Below are 12,473 nucleotides of genomic sequence, written 5' to 3' on the forward strand. Positions count from 1 at the left end.
GCCTCTATGTGGGTTGGGCGAAGGCCGCTGAGGCTCATCTGCATTTTCTCCCCTGGCTCTTGTTCGACGAGAGGCGGCCTCGGGCCCTTCACGGGTCGGCCTTTGAACCTCGGTCTCTCAATCTAGGATCGGGTGGCTTGAGCCCCCGAGCCCCTTGGGGTCTGATAGGGGTCGGTCGTGTTTCACGCGTCACCCCATCCTCAGTTTCCGCAACCAGAGGGGCTGAGCCAACGACACTTTCCTCGATGGCTCGAGTGTTACGCTCAATGAGCTCACTAACGGGCACGTTCGAGTGGAATTCGGGTCCGTCATCCGCTGACAGGGTTGGCAGAGCCCTCATGTGGCATTCCACTACTTCTTAACCCGCCTCCCGGTAGATGCTCGAGCCATTCAATAGGTTCGGGTGGCCCGTTGGCCTCTCCTCGATGGAGATTCTATGGGTTTGGCTCAAGGTTAGAATCAAACAAGAAAGGTCGGGATGTCCCTGTCTGCTTCTCAGCGGGGTCAGGCAAGGCCGCTGGGGCTCATCTCGTTTTTTCTCCCCTGACTCTGTTTGACACGAGGTGGCCTCGAGCCCTTCGTGGGTCGGCTTCGAACCTTGGTCAGTTGCCGCTCATATCGAATGAGGTGACTTCCGCTTCATAACGTGACGCGAAGCATTGAGATGCAGCAATTGCATATGCAATGCTTGGATATATGGGATGGATGTATGATATAATGGAAACTAAAGCGGGGGTTGGTGATGTTACCTTGGTGGCATGAGTGATGGGGAGCTCTTACCAGACATGTCCGTGTAGGGTTCGGGTTCGACATTTGCGACGAGGCCGTCGTAACCTGCACGAGCATCACAATTTTTCGTTTCTATGTCTCGGCAACGATCTGAGCCATTCGATCGACTTGGGCAACCTGATAGCTTCTCCCTGAAGGAGATTCCATAGTGAAAGCATCTAGGCCCCTAGTTGGATTTCGGTGATTAATGTCAATACAAGATTACTATGACTAATGTGTGTTTTGCAGAGGCAATTAAGTTAGGTCATGGTAATGGAGATCGATTGGGCAATCGAGGTTGTCATGCCCCTACGATGGAAATCGTTTCGGTTTTCAAAGGATGGACAACAAGGTTAAGGATAACTAGTTCTAAGTGTCGATTGGAGTTGGAGAGACACTTAGAGTAGTTTAGGACTTTGGTTTTCCTTTGGCCGTACTATGAAGGGGGGTATGAACGGGTAGCTTGACCTAGTTGAGTCTAGTGAGTTAGGTGTGGTGCACACTTGTTAAAACTAGCTCTAGGTAGCTCCTATGAATGCCTAAGATCCTTTGGAGCAAACTTCATTCACACATGTTCGAAAGTTGGAAGTGAATGGAGGGTCAAATACTGACCGGACGCTGGCTCCGGTGCGACCGGACGCTGGCCGCATGGTCCGGTCAGTTCATTTGACTGAGAAGAACAAGTCTAGTGTGACCGAACGCTAGAAGGTCAATGTGACCGGACGCTGAGGGCCAGCGTCCGGTCGACTCTAGTAAGGGTCCAGACTTGAGAAAGTGCGACCGGACGCGTCCGGTCAATACTGACCGGACCCTGAGTATCCAGCGTCCGGTCGAGTACAGTAAGCATCCAAGAGCGACCGGACGTGTCCGGTCATTGCTGACCGGACCCTGACAGCGTCCGATCATCACGTGAAAACTGTTGTGTGGGTTGAACTGACCAGAGCGTCCGGTCAAAACGATCGGAGCGTCCGGTCGTCCCGCAGAAGCTCATAACGGTTCGTTTTTCAGGCTGCCTTATAAATCGAAGCTCCACTCGTGAGTGGAGTTACTTTTGCTCATTCTAACAGCTGAGAAACACGTTTGTGAGTGCCAAGAAGAGCAAGGTCCTAGTGAGGTGTTTGTGATTTGAGAATCCAAGAGAGTAGCCTCACTAGCAAATCAAGAGTAGCAAAGTGTGCATCCATCTTCTCATTAGGCTTCGCGTGGTCAAGTGAGAGTTCGTGCTTGTTACTCTTGGTGATCGCCATCACCTAGATGGCTTGGTGGTGGTTGGGAGTTTGGTGTTCACCCGGCGGAGCTTGTGGGTGACCCAACTCAAGTTGTGAGCAGCTTTGGGTGATTCGCCATGATGGAGTGTCGAAGAATCAACCCGTAGAGAGCACTTGATCCTTGCATGGATCAAGGGGGAGCTACACCCTTGCGCGGGTGCTCCAACGAGGACTAGTGGGGAGTGGCGACTCTCCGATACCTAGGCAAAACATCGCCGTGTTCCTTTCTCTCTCTATTTACTTTGAGCACTTACTTTGAGTATTTACCTTGAGCAATTCAATACTTGTTTTACATCCATAGAATTGCTTACTAGAGTAGTTTGGAACATAGGTTGTGATTTCGTTGTGCATTAGTTTGATAGAAACACTTTTCTAGGCACAAGGGGTTAATTGGGCTATCCGTAGGATTTGATTATTGCAAGAGAATTTAGAATTAGCCCAATTCACCTCCCCCTCTTGGGCATCTTGATCCTTTCAATTGGTATCAGAGCCTCGTGCTCACAGTTTTTAAGCTTAATCGCTTAGAGCAAGATGTCTCACGGGGATGGACCTCCTCCTATCTTTGAGGGAGATGATTTTCCATATTGGAAAATTCGCATGGAGGCATACCTAGAAGCTCTAGACGTTGGAATTCTTAGAGCCGCCTCTCAAGGGTTCTCAACACCTAAGAATGCCGCACAACTTCAAGGCGATGAAGTGAACTATGAAAAATGGAATGCAAAGGCTCGCAACACCATTTTTAGAGGCCTTTGCAAAGATGTGTTCAATCATGTAAGGAACCACAAAGACGCCCATGCACTATGGTCGGACGTTTGTGCGCTCCATGAGGGAACCAAGAGTGAGCGTGAGGAACGCTATCATCTTGTAATTAAGAAACTAAATTCTTTTGAGATGTTTCCCAAAGAAAGTGCTAATGAGATGTATTCTCGTTTAAATGTTCTTGTAGAGGAAGTCAATGGGCTTGGACTTACTCAAATGTCACCATCCGACGTTGTGAGAAAAATCTTGAGTGTCCTCCCCATTGACAAATACGGGCACATTGTGACTGTGCTACATCAAGGTGATCTTTCCGCCGCTACACCGACACAAATCTTGGGAAAGATTAATGCTCATGAGATGTACATGCACATCACGCCACAAGATGGCTCATCCTCTACAAAGAAGAAAGAGAAGGACTTAGCATTCAAAGCTAGCCAAGATAAGGGCAAAGCAAGACTTGAGTATGAGAGCTCAAGTGATGAAAGTGATGAAGAAAGCCTTGCTCTCATGGTGAAGAAGACCACCAAGATGCTAAAAAGGCTAAACAAGAGTGGCATCAAGTTTGACGGCAAGAAGAAGAAATTCTTCACTAGCTCAAGAAGAAAGCCAATCTCCAAGATGGATTGCTACAATTGTGGTGAACTTGGCCACCTAGCTCATCAATGCACAAAGCCCAAGAAAGACAAGTTCAAGAACAAGGGCAAGAAAGATGATTCAAGTGATGAAGATGAAAAGAAAAAGAACAAGCCATACAAGAAGAGAGATGGCAAAAAGAGAGACTTCTACAAGAAGAAGAAGAGTGGCAAGGCCTACATTGTCGATGATTAGCTCACGGACATTGATTCATCAAGTGGATCATCCGATGATGAGAGTGACAATGAGAAGGTGGCCGCCATTGCTATTGATCGTGCATCCTCACCTGCCACCATCGCCATCATCCTCTACACACCTATGCCTTATGGCCAAGGGTGAACGCAAGGTAACTAAGAGTGATGATAGTAGTGATGATGAGCAAGCTAGTGATGATGATAGCGATAGCGATGATGACTCACCTACATATGATGATCTTGTCAAAATATTAAGAAAATACACTAAGATCATTAGAAAGAGTAGAGCTACAAATGAAAAACTTGATGCTAAAAATGATTCACTTTTAGCTAAGTGTGATACATTAGAAAAGGCTAATGATGAGCTCAAAGAAACAAATGATTCCATATCATCCAAACTCAAGGAGCTCAAATCTTCTAAGAAAGAGCTTAAAGATAAACATGATAAACTTGAGTGGGTGCACAATGAGCTTATCACTAGTCACAACAAGCTAAAAGATGAATATACAACTCTAAAGATCAATTATGATACCCTTGTTATTACACAAGAATTCTTACCAAATGAGCCACATGATGCTACTAACCATGTTGTTAAGATTGATATAGCTACCTCATGTGATGATTTAATTGATGAGAGCATTGAGCATGGATCTAGTAGCAAAGGCAAGCAAGTGGTTGAGTGCAATGACTATGATGAGTATGTCAAGCTCAAGAGTGACAATGAGAAGCTCATGAAAGATCTTGAAGAGATGAAAAGTCACAACACCATTGTGCTAGAAACTCTTGATCATGACAAAGAGTTGATCCTTGAGAATGAGAAGCTCAAAGAAGAAAACAAGAAACTCAAGGAAGAGAAGAACAATGATATTCTCAAGGAAGAGAACAAGAAGCTCAAGATGGAGAAAGAGCATCTCAAGGTGGGATTGAGCAAGTTTGCTAGAGGCAAGCATCTCCAAAGTGAGCTACTCATGAATACCATCATGAAGATGGATAGAAGTGGCATTGGATATATGGCAAGTGTAGAGAAGAAGAAGGCTCAAGCTCAACACCAACAATCAAAGCCAAAGCCAAAGCCAAAGAGATGTTTTGAGTGTGGACAAGAAGGCCACTTTGCTCATGAGTGTCAAACTCCACCACCACAACCCTTGCCCAAGCATGCTAGACCCTTTGCTTTCAATGCTCACTACATGCTTAGAAAAGATTCTAGTGGAAAGATGAAAGTCATGTTCTTAAGACCCCCTAACAAGAGTAGGCCTAAGAAGATTTGAGTGGCTAAGTCACTTGTTGAGAAGGTGAAGGGCCCTCAACAAGTTTGGATCCCTAAAGCTTGAATCTCTTGTGTGTAGGTGAACTACAAGACCGGTGGAAGTCATTGGGTCATTGATAGTGGTTGCACTCAACATATGACCAGTGATCCTCGTATGTTCACCTCACTAGATGAAGAGGTAGATGGACAAGAGAAAATAACATTTGGAGATAATTCAAAAGGCAAGGTTAAAGGATTGGGCAAAGTGGCAATATCAAATGATCATTCCATCTCCAATGTGCTCTATGTTGCTTCATTGAGCTTTAACTTGCTATCCATTGGGCAATTGTGTGATCTTGGCTTCCAATGCTTATTCACCGAGAAGGAGGTTGTTGTATCCAAGGTAGATGACAATCAAGTGATATTCAATGGATTTAGATACAACAACCTATATCTAGTTGACTTCACCTCCGAAGATGCAAACTTGAAGACTTGCCTATTCACCAAAACAACACTTGGGTGGCTATGGCATAGAAGACTTGCTTATGTTGGGATGAGTTCACTCAAGAAGCTTATGAAGAATGATTTGGTGAGAGGGTTGAAGGATGTGAAGTTTGAGAAGGACAAGCTTTGTAGTGCATGTCAAGCCGGCAAGCAAGTTGCAAACACTCATCCAACCAAAGCTTTCATGTCAACCACAAGAGTGCTAGAACTCCTACACATGGATTTATTTGGACCAACAACATACAAGAGTTTGGGAGGAAATCTCTATTGTCTTGTGATTGTGGATGACTATTCAAGGTATACATGGGTGTTCTTCCTTCATGACAAATCCGAAGTTGCATTTTGTTTCAAGAAGTTTGCCAAGAGAGCTCAAAATGAATTTGAAGTGAAGCTCAAGAAGATAAGAAGTGACAATGGCAAAGAGTTTGACAACACAAATATTGAATCATATTGTGATGAAGTTGGAATCAAACATGAAGTCTCCGCAACCTATACTCCTCAACAAAATGGTGTAGTTGAGAGGAAGAACCAGACTTTGATCACTCTTGCAAGGACAATGCTAGATGAGTACAACACCCCCGAAGCTCTATGGGCGGAAGCAATCAACACCGCATGTTATGCATCCAACCGCCTATTTCTTCAAAAGTTCCTTGTCAAGACACCGTATGAGTTGCTCAATGGGAAGAAGCCGGACGTCTCCTTCTTAGGGTGTTTGGTTGCAAGTGCTACATCTACAAGAAGCAGGCAACACCTAGGGAAGTTTCAAAGACGTTGTGATATAGGTTTTCTTGTTGGTTACTCATTGAAGTCCAAAGCATATAGAGTATTTAATCATGCCACCGGCTTGGTTGAAGAAACATATGATGTGGAATTTGATGAATCTAACGGCTCCCAAGGAGCACATGAGAATCTTGATGATGTAGGTGATGAACCATTGAGGGAGGCTATGAAGAATATTCCGGTGGGAGACATCAAGCCAAAAGATGATGAAGATGATGTACAAGTCATTGACCAACCTTCTTCATCAAATGTACCACAAGATGGTGAAAAAGATGGGAGAGTAGAAAATGAAGATACTCATATCTCCCATGAGCAAATGGTGGTACAAGCACAAGATGTTGATGCTCCACAACCTCCTCCTCAAGTGGTCAATAGAAGAAATACACCTCTCCTAGAAGATCATCCACAAGATCTCATCATAGGGAGTCCAACAAAGGGTGTGATGACTCGATCTCAAAAACTTACTTCATTTATTGCTCATCACTCTTTTGTCTCTTGTTATGAGCCTACCAAGGTAGAAGAAGCTCTTAAAGATCCGGATTGGATCAATGCCATGCATGAAGAGTTGAACAACTTCACTCGCAATGAAGTTTGGACTCTTGAAGAGCGACCAAAAGGTGCAAGAGTCATTGGAACGAAGTGGGTGTTCCGCAACAAGCAAGATGATCAAGGTGTTGTTGTGAGGAACAAGGCAAGACTAGTTGCAAAGGGGTTCTCTCAAGTTGAAGGTTTGGATTTTGGAGAGACCTTTGCACCGGTTGCAAGATTAGAAGCCATCCGTATCCTTCTTGCATATGCATCACATCATGAAATGAAACTATATCAAATGGATGTGAAAAGTGCATTTTTAAATGGCTTTATTAATGAACTAGTCTATGTTGATCAACCTCCCGGGTTTGAAGACCCTAGATATCCTAATCATGTTTATAGGTTGTCCAAGGCACTATATGGGCTTAAGCAAGCCCCAAGAGCTTGGTATGAGCGCCTTCGGGATTTCCTCATTGAGAAGGGCTTCACCATTGGGAAGGTCGACACCACACTATTCACCAAGAAGCTTGATGGACACATCTTCATTTGTCAAGTATATGTTGATGATATCATCTTTGGATCATCAAATGAAGACTCATGCAAAGAATTTGGTGAATTGATGTCGAAGGAGTTCGAGATGTCAATGATTGGTGAGCTTACATTCTTTCTTGGTTTTCAAGTCAAGCAAATGAAAGAAGGCATCTTCATCTCTCAAGAGAAATACACAAAAGATCTTCTCAAGCGATTCAAGATGGATGAATGTAAGCCAATCAAGACACCAATGCCTACAAATGGACATCTCGACCTAGATGAGGGAGGTAACTCGGTTGATCAAACTCTCTACCAGTTCTATGATTGGTAGCTTATTATATTTAACCGCTATCTAGGCCCGACATCATATTTAGTGTGTGCATGTGTGCTAGATTTCAAGCTAGTCCTAAGGAAACATATTTAATTGCCAGTAAAAAGAATCCTTAGGTATCTTAAGCACACACCAAGCATTGGTCTTTGGTATCCCAAAGGAGCCTTATTTGAATTAATTGGCTATTCCGATTCGGATTACGCTGGATGCAAAGTTGATAGAAAGAGCACATCCGGAGGGTGCCATTTGCTTGGAAGATCACTTGTGTCTTGGTCCTCTAAGAAACAAAATAGTGTGGCTTTGTCCACCGCCGAAGCGGAATACATTACCGCGGGTGCTTGTTGTGCACAAATATTATACATGAAACAAACTTTGCTAGACTATGGAGTAGTTCTAGAGAAAGTATCCTCTTTTGTGCGACAATGAAAGTGCGGTAAAACTTGCAAATAATCCAGTTCAACACTCTCGCACCAAGCATATAGATATCCGCCATCACTTTCTAAGAGATCATGTGGCTAAAAATGATATATCACTAGAGGGTGTAAGATCCGAAGATCAATTAGCGGATATCTTCACTAAACCGCTAGATGAGGCTACATTTTGTAGATTGCGGAATGAGCTCAATGTACTTGATTTTAGCAACTTCACTAAAAATTGAGCTTGTGTTGTCCCTTGCATTCATTATAATATACGACATATTTAATTTGTGGCAATGCATATAGGGCTTGTCTAACATGGTTAAGATAACCGCCGAAAAGCGTGTGAAGAAGCTTAACCTTGGATCAAACTTGACTAAGCAACTAGTTTTACTTACAAGTATTGCATATGCATGAATGTTGTTTCGTCGTTTTGTTCCATTTGCCCTCTTGTTGCTTATTTCCTTAAAAAGAATTATAGCCTAAGGCAAAATATTTTGAAAAATATGAGGGTTTGAGAGAGGTCACTCACATCAGTCCCAATTAGTGTTTATTTGGATCTAATTCAAGTTGGGACTTGATTGGGAACAGGCAGCGCGAAGGAAGGTTGAAGGTTTGCTGGAAAAGGTGCACCGGACGCTGCACCGGACTGCTGCTGTCCAGCGTCCTGGTCAGTTCACAGGAGGTGAACTACTGCTGAAGGAGTGACCGGACGCTGCGTCTGTGCGTCCGGTCAGGAAGGGTTCAGCGTCCGGTCGATCGAAAGAAGACCAAGTTGTACTGACCGGACCCTGCCTGCATCCGGTCATGGACCACCGGACGCATCCGGTCCCGATTCCAGAGGATTGGACCTCTCTGGAATCGACCGGATGCTGGGTGGTAGCGTCCGGTCGCTACCACTGGAGCGTCCGGTCAGTGGATCTCACGTGTTTCAGGACTCTTTTCTGCTTCCTTCTCTGTCACGTCGGGGGATCTATTTATATCGGCCGTTCTTTCGTTTGACTCCCCGTGCCCTAGGCCCTAGCTCTTGCCGCCGCCTCCTGCGCCTCCTCAGCTCGCCAGCCACGCGCCGCTGTGCCCCTGCCTCGCCGCGCCACCGCGACCCTGCGCCGGCAACCTCGTGCCCATGCCACCATGCTCTAGCCTCGCCGCGCCACTACGCCCGAGCCTTCCCGCGCGCCACCGCGCCAGCACAGCACGCGCCACCGCGCAGCTCGCGCGCCACCGCGCCAACGCCGCCGTAGCTCGTCGGAGTCCACGCCTCTGCTCTGCCTCTTGCCGGTGTCATCTAGCCCTAACCCTTGGTAAGCCCTTTTTCTGCCGATTCATCAGGCTACTCATCTTTTGCGCTGCAACCCGAATTTCGTCATTGTCACTGATCCATAGAAAATTCCTCGCAGTGCTTCGAATACCCTAACCCTAGCTCGGTTCCGAGGATCCCCCGCGTGTCGCCTTTTCTTTTCTCGGATCGCTGATCGTCAGGTAGAAAGCCATACGATTCAAGTTCACATCTACATTGCTTTCTCTATTAGGGTTCCGCATCTATTAGACATATGGTATTTATTTGTATATCCATCTATTCTATCGTGCAGCGAGTCGGTTCCGTTGTGGTTCTTCTGGCAGTTGGCAGTCAACTCGGAGCCAAGCTCGCGAGTAAGGATCGAGGCCAAGCCTCGAAAGCGGCAGTTTGACAGTTGATCTTCATCAGCGACAGTTCATCATCTTGTCAGTTCAGATGGCTTGCACCAAGAATGTTGGTGGTGGCCCAGGTGATGATGATCGGAGGCCCTCGCCTCGCTAGCCAGCTGAATCTAAGGGCAAGTCAACCAAGCAGGTGACATCCAAGAAGCGGAAGTACCCCGATGCAGAGACAGCGAGAGCAGCAGCTGTTGCAGAGGCCGCAGAGCGTGCCGAGAGAGGTGGTGCCCGTAGCAGAGTTGTCATTGCAGATCAGCCGGTTTCACCAGCACTAAGAGCTGCGCTTGAGGAGGTTGAGCGTCATCACGGTAGTCCAGCTGGGACTGCTACGCTTGCAGGACGACGGGTTGCCATAGAGGAGGGTCCATCAGCACAGCAGGAGCCCCCACCAGCAGAGCCTTAGCCAGCCTAGGAGACTCAGGAGGGTCAGCAGACTGAGGAGACCGAGCCGGCACCTCAGCTATGCCGCTCGAGTCATACCAGTGCTGTAGTTCCACCGAGGCCAGCTACACAGCGCAGAGGCTCACGTCCTCCACCCAGACCTCAGGGTCCGCCTCCAGTGGTACACCTCGACTTGAGGGCCGCCACAGCCAGACAGGTTTAGCATCTGCGTTTTGTTGAGTTTGAGGTTTGGTTTCCTCCGAGGAGGGATGAGAGAGCAGCTGAGGGTTTCTTGCCACCACTGAGGAGGAGGAGCTAGAGGCACAGCGAGGTGAGCGAGTACAGTGACAGCTCTGACGACGACTACCAGCCTATACCTCAGATGCCTCCACGCAGACACTATGCAGAGGCCGGTAGCTCTAGTTCTGCTCCACCTGCTCCGCAGACAGACCCCGCTCTCATAGCTATTCTTGAGCGGATGCAGCAGGACCAGACACGACAGGCACAGGAGATAGCTACCAACTTCGCGCAGTTTCAGGCTCGTCAGGACGAGTTCCAGCGGCAGCAGCAGCTCCTTCAGCACTAGTAGTTACTTATGCAGCAGCAGCAGCTCATGGGATTCATGCAGCATGTAGTGACAGCTATTGGGGTCCCACCGCCACAGCCTTCGCCCCAGCTTGCACAGCCTCCTACCACTTCGACGACTCCAGTAGTATAGCCCATCGGGCCTCAGAGTCAGGGACTGCCTCCAGCTCAGTTTGCTTCACCTCTTGTACAGGTGTCCCAGTGGTTAGCCTCACCCATGGTAGCCCCGCAGTTCACTCCATTTCAGACGGGCTTCACACCTAAGCAGTCTTCCTCGCTCTTCGTGCCTGACACGTCAGTCTCCAGGAGTCTTGGAGCATCCTTCAGCGAGTTGACCGGCATGCCTACTCCGCCTCACATGCATACTGCCGGTCCATCTACAGCAGCTCCAGCTATCATGACCACTCAGAGGCTCCCCTCGTCTGTCGCCTCGTCAGATCCTACGACAGACATACTAGCAGCTTCACAGGCAGCACTAGCCCCAGCTCAGACCCAGACCGCTTCAGCGACACTTCCTGCTATAGAGGGTCAGTCAATTCAGAGCTCAGGGTCAGATGATGATGGCGCCCAGTTCCATCTTGCTCCATGTACTTCAGCGCCCGACTCATCCGCTGCAGCCCCGCCGACCGACCCCTTAGGTTTTGGTGTTTGACGCCAAAGGGGGAGAGGGTTTGAGTATGTAGACTCAGGGGGAGCGAGTTTTAGGGGGAGCTAGATCTCCCTTTATAGTATTAGCTTATTATATACATTTGGAGTTTTATTTGTGTGATACACTATTACTTATGCATTCGTGTGTTTACTTTCATGCATACTATTATATATATGTGATAGTGCTATCTACGTGACTGTGATATTTGACATATGTGATTTCTACTTTGCATTATCTACATGTCATATCACTTGTGATGCTCATTTGCTTTTGCTTCCACGATTATACTTCGAAGCAAATGAGCTTTGTTATTAGTACTCATGCTTAATTCATATCCTTTGAGTACATTGTGTTGGCTTGGGTCATATAAGCTTGCCTAACTCTTTTGTTCTTATCGACAAAAGCTTATATGAACCAAGCCCGTCAAAAACCTCACTCCATAACATACTCGAGGTGGTATTGTCATCAATCACCAAAAAGGGGGAGATTGAAAGCATCTAGGCCCCTAGTTGGATTTTGGTGATTAATGTCAATACAAGATTACTATGACTAACGTGTGTTTTGCAGAGGCAATTAAGTTAGGTCATGGTAATGGAGATCTATTGGGCAATCGAGGTTGTCATGCCCCTACGATGGAAATCATTTCGGTTTTCAAAGGATGGACGACAAGGTTAAGGATAACTAGTTCTAAGTGTCGATTGGAGTTGGAGAGACACTTAGAGTAGTTTAGGACTTTGGTTTTCCTTTGGCCGTACTATGAAGGGGGGTATGAACGTGTAGCTTGACCTAGTTGAGTCTAGTGAGTTAGGTGTGGTGCACACTTATTAAAACCAGCTCTAGGTAGCTCCTATGAATGCCTAAGATCCTTTGGAGCAAACTTCATTCACACATGTTCGAAAGTTGGAAGTGAATGGAGGGTCAAATACTGACCGGACGCTGGCTCCGGTGCGACCGGACGCTGGCCGCAGGGTCCGGTCAGTTCATTTGACTGAGAAGAACAAGTCTGGTGTGACCGGACGCTGGAAGGTCAATGTGACCGGACGCTGAGGGCCAGCGTCCGGTCGACTCTAGTAAGGGTCCAGACTTGAGAAAGTGCGACCGGACGCGTCCAGTCAATACTGACCAAACCCTGAGTATCCAGCGTCCGGTCGAGTACAGTAAGCATCCAAGAGCGACCGGACACGTCCGGTCATTGCTGACCG

Source organism: Miscanthus floridulus, chromosome 17 (genome assembly GCF_019320115.1).
Source record: "Miscanthus floridulus cultivar M001 chromosome 17, ASM1932011v1, whole genome shotgun sequence".
Classification (NCBI taxonomy): Eukaryota; Viridiplantae; Streptophyta; class Magnoliopsida; order Poales; family Poaceae; genus Miscanthus; species Miscanthus floridulus.